At 40.1% G+C, this 10,926-nt stretch overlaps 1 pseudogene; it reads left to right on the plus strand.

The window, feature by feature from the left end:
- The window catches only part of LOC102873948, a 64,926-nt pseudogene that overhangs the window by 29,696 nt on the left and 24,304 nt on the right, over window positions 1-10,926 (plus strand).

The following is a 10,926-nucleotide window of genomic DNA, read 5'->3' on the forward strand; positions in this document are numbered from 1 at the left end:
CTGTTCTGTCCTGTGCCAACCTCATCATCTCAAACGCACTCATTCCCACCACTCCAGTCACAGAAATTGATCCATCTCATCGAAGGTCTTCCTCTCCTGCACCGCCCCTCCACTCTGCCAAACATGATGTTCCTCTCCAAGGACCAGTCCAGTCTAGCTAAAGAGTCTTCAACTTTTAAAACTTTTTTTAAAAATTTTGTTTATTTTTCTGCTAGTCTCAATTTATTTCTGTTAAGCTTAATGGTAAGGAGCTGTGCTGCCAACCCCCAAGCATGTGGTTCAAATCCCCCTGCTGCTCCAGAGGGAGAAAGAGGATCAATCTCCTCAGGTGCTATTTACAGCTTTTGAAAGCTCGTTGGAGGATCACCTTTGATGAGTAGGTTCTGACTCAACATATAACTATTCATGTTTTTCTATTCCAATCTTTATTATTTATTTTTATAATTTCTTTTTTTTAAGCATGATTTGAGCAAAAGTTTACAAAGCATATTGGATTTCCACTCACTCACTCAGATGCATTTTGTTTTATAACATTAACCACAGTATTCACAATGTAATTGCTCTTTCCCGTCATTTTGGTTTCTGTTAATTCTTCTATCCTATCCCTTCCTGCTGCTCTTTGGCCATTTATGATTGGTTATTCTAAGGAACAAGTGCCTCCCTGGTGTTGTTGGTTACTTTAATAGGCCTATTAATTGGTTGGCTGAAAGTTGAGCAATAGGAGTGAGTTTTAGTCCAGATTCTAACAACCATAGTCTCTGGGGTCCCACCAGTCTCTATTAAATCAGTAAGCCTAACCTTCTTTAAGTCTCTAGGGGTCTCTCCCTCTACCTTTCCCCTCTATGCAGGATCTTTTACTGTGATCACTGTTAGAATGGTCAGCATTGATAGCTGGGAACATCCTGCTTCTGGTCTTGGAGTCATGGAAGTTGAGGTTCAAATGGCTCATTAGTCCTAGGACTAATTATTTCTATATATCTTTGCTTTCCTTAGTTCTGGACAAAGAGAACTATTGGTCAATACTTGCACCTTATATTGCTGTTCAAACCAGTTGCTAGTGATCAAGGTAGAATATTGTAGAATATTCTTTATAGATTATATGATGATAATTGACTTTGATGTCCCTCAAAACTGTGGTCTCAAATCCCAGAACCAGCAACTCATTCCCTCAGTTATGATTAAGAAGCTTCCAAAGTATTGACCCCTGTTAGCTCTGTTATATAAGTGGATGTGTTTATAACATGTACTAACCTAAATGCACAGGATAAAGATGGGCAATCTCCTCCCACAGGATTATAGCCTCTGAAAAACCCATTGGAGGGTCAGCTATTATAACTGGCTGTGCGATCTTTAATCATGAGACTTTTCATGAAAGAGGTGCAAATCAAACCCACATGAGATGCCATTATGCTACTAGGATATCTAAGATGAAACTAAAGACATAAAATAAAAGCATAAAATAAGAAATGTTGGTGAGGATTTGAGGAAATTGGAACCCTTATTCACTGCAGATGGAAATGTGAAATGGTAAAGCTATTATGGAGAATTATGTGGCAGTTTCTAAAAAATTTAAAATAGAACTACCGTAAACTATAAAAAAAAATCAAATCCCCAAAGCCTCAAAAAAATGCCAAAAGCAAAATCCACTGCCTTTCAGTCAATTCTGACTCATTAAGTTTCTGAGGCCATAAATCTTGATGGTAGGGGACTGTTTATCTTTCTCCCTTGGAATAGCTGGTGCTGGTGCTCACCAAAATGTCACCAAACCAACATAATGCACTATCCTTTTACAATCTATGTGCAGAACAGATAATTCAGGAGGCTGGATTTTATGAGAGGGGATGTTGCATCAGGATTGGAGAAAGACTCATCAACAACCTATGTTCTACAACCTCACTCCCAGAAACTAAAGACAACCTGTAGTGTTTTCTGCAGAAAGTCAAGGACTGTAGTCTTCAATATGGATTGAAGGTCAACATCAAGAAGACAAAGCTTCTCACCACCAGACCAAGTGGCAGCACCACGATAGATGGAGAAGAGATTGTTAATAATTTCAGCTTGCACAATCAACACTCTTGGCTCCAGCAGTCAAGAAATCAAAAGACAAATTGCTGGGGAAGGCTGCTGTCAGGGACTTCTCAAAAGTGCTGAAGAGCAATGATGTCAGTCTGGAGACGAAGGTGTGCCTGATTCAGGCCATAGTCTTCAAAATTACTTCTATGCATAAGAGAACTGCACAGTGTCTAGGGTTGACAGATGAAGAATAGATGCCTTTGAGTTGTGGTGCCAGAGAAGAAAACTGAACTGCCAAGAGAATGAACAGGTTTATCCTAGAGAGGGTGAACCAGTCTGCTCCTTAGAGGTAAGGATTTTGAAGCTCTGTCTCACATACTTTGGCACATGGTCAGGAGGGACCAGTCCCTGGAGAAGGACATCAGTCTTGGAAGGGTACAGGGACAACACAAGAGAAGAATATTTCAGATGAGATGGATGGACATAGTAACTGGGGTAACGGGGGTAGCTGTACTGGAGACAGAGAGATTGGCACAGGATAGAGCAGAGTGCAAAGCTAATGTACATACAGGGTCGTTATGAGTCACAGGAGACTTGACAGCACATAACAGTAAAAACCAGGGTTCTTTAAAACTACCATGTGGTTGTTTGCCATCAAGTCTATATGAACCATCAATTTCATCTGCAGATACATACCCTAAAAACTTGAAAACAGAGATTATAGCTTATATATATAGATTATAAAAATAGCTGTATAAGTTCATTGCATGTAGAAACAGTGTAAATGTTTATAAACAGATAAATGGATAAACAAAATGTGGTATATACATAGGATAAAATGACACTCAGCCAGGAGAAGAAATTGGGGGGAAAGATAGATAGATAGATAGATAGATAGATAGATAGATAGATAGAGGAATATATAAATAGGAATAGAGATGATAGATAGATAGATAGATAGATAGATAGATAGATAGATAGATTAGATAGATAGATAGATAGATGATAGATAGATAGATAGATAGATGATAGATAGATGATAGGTAGATAGATAGATATAGGAATAGATAGATATAGGAATAGATATAAATAGGAATAGATATATATGAATAGAGCTTGAAGACTTGAAGACATGCTCATTAAAATAAGTTAATCACAAAAGGAAAAATATTTTATGACATTACTCATATAAAAAGACAAACTGGCAAATGTATACAGATCAAAGCTTATTAGTGGCTGTCAGTGGTGGACGGCAGGGGGAAAGGAGAGGTTAATGGTAATGGGGAAAATCACATTGATTTGTCTGATTTAGAATGGGAAGTTTTATGACATATTCATCTCCACTGCCAATTCTCTGTATAATACAAGAGCCTCATGTATCAACTGGGAATTAAATTAATGAATGATATTTCATATGTCTCTGAGTTGTGAGAATAAAATGAGATGTGTGTGATAGCACTTAATCATTTGTTCAAAGGGTTATTCAAATGTTCTATTTCCTTCCCTTTGCTTAGAGTACAAACACTTTTATAGTAGAGTCAGGACATATTCCACAGACATATGGAGCTCCCAGGGGGGTTGTGTGGGGCTCAGGGAAATGTCCAGCTTCACCTTCCGGGCACCACAATTTCACTCCAATCCATCTGCTATGGAAAATGTGACTCCAACAAAAGAAAGGAGGAACAGGGAAGACACAACTTAAAGAGCTTGAAGAAATGGTACACGGTGTCAGATGAACTCAGAAGTCAAGAGAAAAGAACAGCTGGTTGACCAAGAGGGCATTGATGTTATCAGTTGAGGGACTGGAATGTGCCTTCTCCAGCCTGCTGTTGTGTTGTTATGTGCCGTCGGCAAAAGCCGATTTCCAGCCTAGTGTTTGTTAGTTGGCAGAAAAGCCCTGCCCCTCACTGCAAGTAACACTGAGATAGTCATAGACATTCCCTTCTTCAGTTCCCAGCCATATTTCAAATTATGCAACTCCACCCATCTCAGCAGAACCTTCACCCCTGAAATTCCTGGACTTTGGAACCAATTTCTTTTTAAGACCTCATATCATCTTCTCATTATGAATGGTTCACATTGCATTCTATTCTGACTGCCAGTTGATGCTCTCAATTATATGCTGAATATGCTTTCTGACCTGCTTCTTATTTAAGTTGCTTTTTAGACATTGACCATGAAATTCACTCCTTCACTGTACTTTGGACTCTCTTCCTTTGAGGTGTTGGTCCTGTTTACTTCAGGTAATCATCTTGCCAGCCCAGAAACCCTCCTTCAGAATTCACCACCTGGTAGTAACCTATAGGCTCCTCTCATCAGCAAGAACTCTGAACCTTAAAGATTCCATCGCTGGAAACCCATGAGGAGGTCCTACTCTGTCCTCTGGGATTTCCATGGGTTGGAATCAACTGAATACCAATGGACAGTCATAAAAAAACCCCACAAACCATTAAACTAAAAAAACAAACAACAAAAAAACTATATAAAAACCACCAAAATATTGATTTGGTTTCCAACAGAAAAACAATAAACAACTTCTTATTTTCAGCTAGAGAGGACAATTACAACAAATCTATTACCTCCTGAGTTCATGAAAAACCTTCTAAGCTTTCCCAATTTAAGTCTCAAAAAGCCTGTGAATGGAGATAATGAAGAGCCAATATTTTTAGAAGCCAAGCCAGAGGCTAGATAGTGATGTGGTAAACTTATCTCAGCAAAAGGGACTAGTTAGCATTCAGTCAGTCAAGCTAATATTAACCAGTAGCTGATCTTCTATCTTCCCTCTCTTTTTCTCATTATAAGTTTCATTGCAACCAGACTACTTTGAGCCCTTTTTTTTAAAAAAAAAAAATCATTAACAGTCTCCCTAGTGGCCTAATGGCAAGAACCTGCGCTTCAATCCTGAAGGCATGTGGTTCAAGGCCACTAGCTGCTTCATGGGAGAAAGACAGTCAATCTCCTCCAGTTTGATTAACTGCCTCTGAAAACCCACTGGAGGGTCAGCTTTGGGTCAGTTCTGATTCTACAGTACACAACAACAAACAATTAATGCATAGAGAATAATTTCTTGAAATAAACTTTATAATTTAATTTTGTATTTTTATTTTAACTTCTTAGTCAATCATTAACATTTAATAAAACTACAAAAATGATTTTTAAAAGGGATCCAGAGAAGATCAGGGTGCCCCCTTCTTGATGAGAGATGATCAGATAATATTAACCAAGGGCCCCATGGACTCAGTTGTTCCCTCCCCATGTCTGGAGAACTTGGCATTTCTTTTCAGGGTTTTAGTTCCACTCCCTGCTTGCTGAAAGTGAGGATAACTTGAAACATTTACTGAAGAAGATTAAGTACTAGAACCTTCAGTTTGGATTATACCTCAACATAAAATTCAAATCCTCACAACTGAGCCAATAAGCAACATCAGGATTTTATGAAAAGATAATTGACGTTGTCAAGGATTTCATGTTAGGTGGTCTAGTGGTAAGAAAGGGAGCTCTGGTAGTCTAGTGGTAAGAAGCTGTGCTGCAATCCCAAAGGCACATGGTTCATATCCACCAGCTGCTTTGCAAGAGAAGATAAGCAATCTCCTCTCAGGTGATTTACTGGCACTGAAAACTCACTGGAGGGTCGGCTATGAGTCGGCTCCGACTTTATGGTACACAACAACAAATGGTAAGAAGATGTGCTACAATCCCAAAGTCATGTAGTTTGAATCCACCAGCTTTTTCAAGGGAGAAGTCTGGGCAATCTCCTTCCTTACAAGTACTGCCTCTGAAAAACTGCTGGTGGGTCAGCTTAGGATCAGTTCTGATTCGACGACACACAACCATGGACCCACAATTAACACCTATGAAAGCAACAGTTAAGAAATCAGACAATACATATTGAAATGGGCAAATAGGCTACCAATGACCTTAAAATGCTCTAAAGCAAAGGCAACATAATTTCAAAGACGAAGGTGCACCTGACTCAGCCATGATATTTTAAATTGGTTCATATGCATGTGAAAGCTGGACACAAATAAGAAAGATGGTCCATGGCAGAGGTAAGTTCCTGGTTATCACACTTTAATGTTGCCCCTTCTCAAACTGAATCAGAGAAGAATGAAGTAGGAACACTTCCAAAGCTGGCTCAAAAAAGGAGTTGCAGCATCCACTGTGGTCGGTTAGAGTCCTCACTTGGGAAAGTCAGCTGTCACATTGTGAGGGCACTCAAGGACTCCTGCAAAGAGATATGTGTCCTGAGATCTCTAGATGTGACCTGAGACTTTGCACTGACAGCCAGCACCAAGTTGCCATTCATGAGGGCAAACAGCCTTGGAAAGAGATACTCCCGCCCCAGGTACCCTGCCTACGACCTTAGCCCAGAAGACATGTGACTGCAACTTTGTGAGCAACCTCAAGCCAGAATCAACCAGCTAAGCTGCTCCTGGATTCTTGTCCTAAGAAAACTAAGACAGGAAACAAATTAGTCTCATCTTCAGCTACCAAGTTTTAGGGTGATTTGTTACACAGCAATAAATAAATTATACTCATAGCTGGATTCTTAGCCAGACAATTGACAAGCCTATATGATGAAAACTGTAGTCTTCAATATGGATTGAAGCTCAACATCAAGAAGACAAAGATTCTCACCACTGGGGCAATTGGCAGCTCCATGATATACGGAGAAGAGATTTGAGGTGGTTAACAATTACAGCTTGTTCAGCTCCACAATCAACACTATGGCACCAGCAGTCAGGAAATCAAAAGATGAGTTAATTGCATTGGGAAAATCTGCTGCCAGGGACCTCTCCAGAGTCTGAGAAGCAACAATGCCAGTCTAAAGACTAAGGTACTCCTGATCCAGGCCATGGTCTTTGCAATTACTTGCTATGCATCAGATAGCTGGGTAATGACTAAGGATGACAGAAGAAGGATCAATGCCTTTAAGTTATGGTGCTGGAGAAGAGTCTTGAACATACCATGGACTGCCAAGAAAACAAATGGGTATATCTTAGAGAGGGCAAAACCAAATGTCTTCTTGGAGGCTGGGATTTTGAAGCTCTGTCTCACATACTTTGGGCACATGGGTAGGAGGAACTGGTCCTTGGAGAAACATAACATGCTCAGAATGGTGGAGGGACAGTGCAGGAAAGGAAGACCCGAGATGAGATGGATTGTTACAGTAACTGGGGCACTGGGAGTAGGTGTGTTAGAGTTAGTGAGATTGGCTCAGGACAGAGCAGAGTTCAGAGCTGTTGCACATATGGATGTTAGGTTTCATAGATGACTCAATAGCACATAACCACAACATAAGATGAATAATAACATCCAGGAACTATGTACTCCTTAGAATACATTATCTATGTAACATCAAAATAGTGGCATTTGCCTAAAGACAAAATTCTGAAGATAGAAAGGAATAAGAAAGAATTATAAGGAAACGGAAAACCCTGGGAGGGACTAGGATGAGTGCTAGTTGCCATGGGGATTGCTAATGGTCATGAGACAAAATGGGTCCAGACTGCTGAACAAAAAATTAATTTACTCTAAATTTTCACCCAAATCACAACAAAAAGTTAAATGAAAAAAATAATAACTCCTTTGAATTGTGATACTGGTAAAGAATATAGAATATACCTTGGGCTACTAAAAGAAAAAACAAATCTGTTTTGGAAGTATAGCCAGAGTGCTTCTTAGAAGTTAGGATGGTGAAATGCACCTTACATATTTTGGAAATGTTAGTATGAGGACATGAAAAAGGATATCACGCTTGAAAAGGTAGAGTCTCAGCAAAAGAGAAGACTCTCAAGGAGTTGGATTGACTCAGTGGCCACAGCGATGGGTTTAAGCACAGCAGAGATTGTGAGGATGGTGGAAGATTTCACAAGGTGTCATTCTGCACACAGGGTCAAGTCCACAACTGCTAATAACAACAGTAACCTTTTTGTTGAACTCTGGGTTTCTATCTGAGCAATTATGGGTGTTCTTTCCCTTGGAAAGTTACTTTTTGATGTTGTTGTTATTGTTTTTTTTCTTTCTGGTTTCCATCTGCAGCATCTTTTACTTTTCACTTTGAGGAAGCACTGTTTAATGCTTAGACTTCACAGGGAGTGACCATTTATATTTACTTGAATATTTGTTCTGACTGGACTGTAAGGGTTTTCAAAGATTGATCTAAGGGAAGCATCAGATAATTTTATTTGAATTCTTGTCTCAGAAGGTGTGAAGGGTATTGAATTTGATCCAATAGAAGTCTCAGGGAGTTTTTCTATCTGGATGAAAACAGCTTGGAATTGCAGTAGCATTCTCTCTCTCTCTCTGTGTGTGTGTGTGTTTGTCTAGTGCTGTACTGCTGTTGATCATCACGAAGAGGAAAATCATGATCTGGAGAGCACAGATACATCCTATAAACCTGGGCTTAGTGATAAGGAGTTGTGCTGCCAACCTAAAGATATGCAATTTGAATCTCTGAGCTGCTCCATGGTAGAAAGATGAGCACTCCCTTCCAGCACAATTTATTGCCTCTGAAAACCTGCTGTATTGTCAGCTATGAGTTTTGCCTCAATCAGATGTAACGTACAGTAACAAAACAATTCCAGATAATGGTATTGCTGTAGGTCACTTATAAAATTGGATAAGACTTTGTCTTGAGGACCTCAGTTTTGATTTAACAAAAGTTTCTGTTGGGTTTCTCTTGTTGTTTTGGAAATTTTTGTTTGTTTATTTTTTGGTATCATGATAAGATTATTCCAATCTTAACTGATAAACAGATATTGATCTGAACAATGTATTTTTATCCAGTCTGGTTTTCATCAGGAGCAGTTTGCTCTCAGCTATCAAGGCCATAAATACAGCTTCACTGCCTTGCCCCAGGGACATCAAGATTTGTTTCTCCAGACAACTTGATCACCTTTCCCTTCCACACACACAAAAAAAAAAAAAAAAGAAAAGAAAAGAAAAATCTCACTGATGACTTTTGGCTGATTGGATGGTGATTGGAGGAAGTATCAGTGCCTCTAGATTTACCAGTAAGACATTCACATTTTACGAGGTGAAAAATTAACCCAAGCAGAAATTCAGGCATCTTCTGCCTTAATGAAATTTCTTGGGGACCAGAGATGTGAGATATTAGTACTAAACTAAAGGATACGTTATTATATCTGGGTCTTCTCACAGCTGAAAAGGAAGTACTATGCCTGGTAGGCTTCTTTGACTTTTCAAGACAATATATTCTTCATTTGAGTTTACTAGCTCAGCCTATTAATCAAGAGATTTTTCAAAAGCTCTATTCTGAATGGAGTTCAGAATAGGAGAACGCTCTGTGACAGGCTCAGGCTGCTGTCCAAGCTGCTCTGCCCTTACACGATATGGTCCAGTTGACCCAAGGGTGCTTCATACGTTAGTGGCAGAAAAAGATGCTGTTTGGAGTTGTTGCAGGCTCCTATTGGAGAATCACAGTCCACACCTTAAGGATTTTGTAGTAAAGCTTTGCCATCCTCTGTAGATAACTGCTCTCCTTTTAAGAAACCTTTTTTGACTTGTAACTGGGTATTAGCAGAGACTGAATGCCTAACCACACACCACTAAGTTACCATATGGCCTGAGCTTCCCAACATGAACTGAGTGTTGTGTGATGCGCAGAGTCATAAAATTGTCCATTCACAGAAGCACGTCATCATTAAGTGGAAGAGGTAATATGAGATAGGGTTTGAGTAAGACTTGAAGGCACAATTAAGTCACCTGAGATAGAGACCCAATTATTCATCGTCGCTATTCCTCTCACATTGCCCTTTCTCTCCCATTTGGTACCAATGTCTCCATGGGAAGATATACAGATTTTATATATATATAACTGTTATTCTTCAAGGTCAACCAGTACACACACACACACACACACACACACACACACACACACACACACACGTTGGCTGACCTTGAACAACAACAGTGAGGCAAGAAGGAGGAGCAATATACGTGACAGAATCCTGCCTCTTCCCCCCACCACCTCACCGCCCCTGCTCCCTCACCCCGTTCCTCTGTTCCACTCTGTTTCGGAAAGATGTCGGATACGGCAGGGCAGTAGCTGACACTGGGAGCCTTAACTCGAAGCCGCAGTACCTGACCGATGCTTATGGGACACCAAGTAACTTCCTGGAGATGGACATCTTATCCACAGACTGTGGGCGTGGACCGCGCGTGCTTCACCTACCTATCTTTAAACTGAAGGAATCCTGTGTACGGCCACGCTACAGTGATTTTGAGTGGCTGAAAAATGAACTGGAAGAGATAGTAAGATTGTAGTTCCACCACTACCAGAGAAAGCATTGAAGCGGCAGCTTCCTTTCCGAGGAGACGAAGGGATCTTTGAGGAGTCCTTCATTGAAGAAAGGAGGCAGAGCCTTGAACAGTTTATAAACAAAATCGCTGGGCACCCAGTAGCTCGGAACGAACGCTGCCTACACATGTTCCTGCAGGAGGAGGCCATTGACAGGAATTAAGTCCCTAGGAAGAAGTGAATGAGAGTTCCAGTCTTTCCACAACCTCGCCGGCATTTGTTGCTGGAGTCACTAGAGAGGGCCTTCAGATGGCAAGCAAACACATGAAGAAATGCTCAAAATCCTTAGCTATCAGAGAGATGCAAATCAAAACAACTATATTCTTTTTAAAAAAATTTATATTGGTTTGTTATTGTTATTGTTGTTGTACAATATAGAGTCAGAACCAACCCATAGCTGACCCTCCAGGTTGCCAGAGGCAGATTACCCATCCTTCTCCTGTGGAGCAGCTGGTGGCCTTGAAGGATTGCAGCACAGCTTCTTGTCACTAGGCCACCAGAGCTCCCATATATTGGTTTGTGTGCAAAATGAAACATAATGTATACAAATTTTATATTATTTTGTGTAATAATAAAATTCTAAAACATTA

The sequence above is a fragment of the Elephantulus edwardii genome, unplaced genomic scaffold (genome assembly GCF_000299155.1).
Source record: "Elephantulus edwardii isolate Elephantulus edwardi_28Jun2011 unplaced genomic scaffold, EleEdw1.0 scaffold00138, whole genome shotgun sequence".
Taxonomy (NCBI): domain Eukaryota; kingdom Metazoa; phylum Chordata; class Mammalia; order Macroscelidea; family Macroscelididae; genus Elephantulus; species Elephantulus edwardii.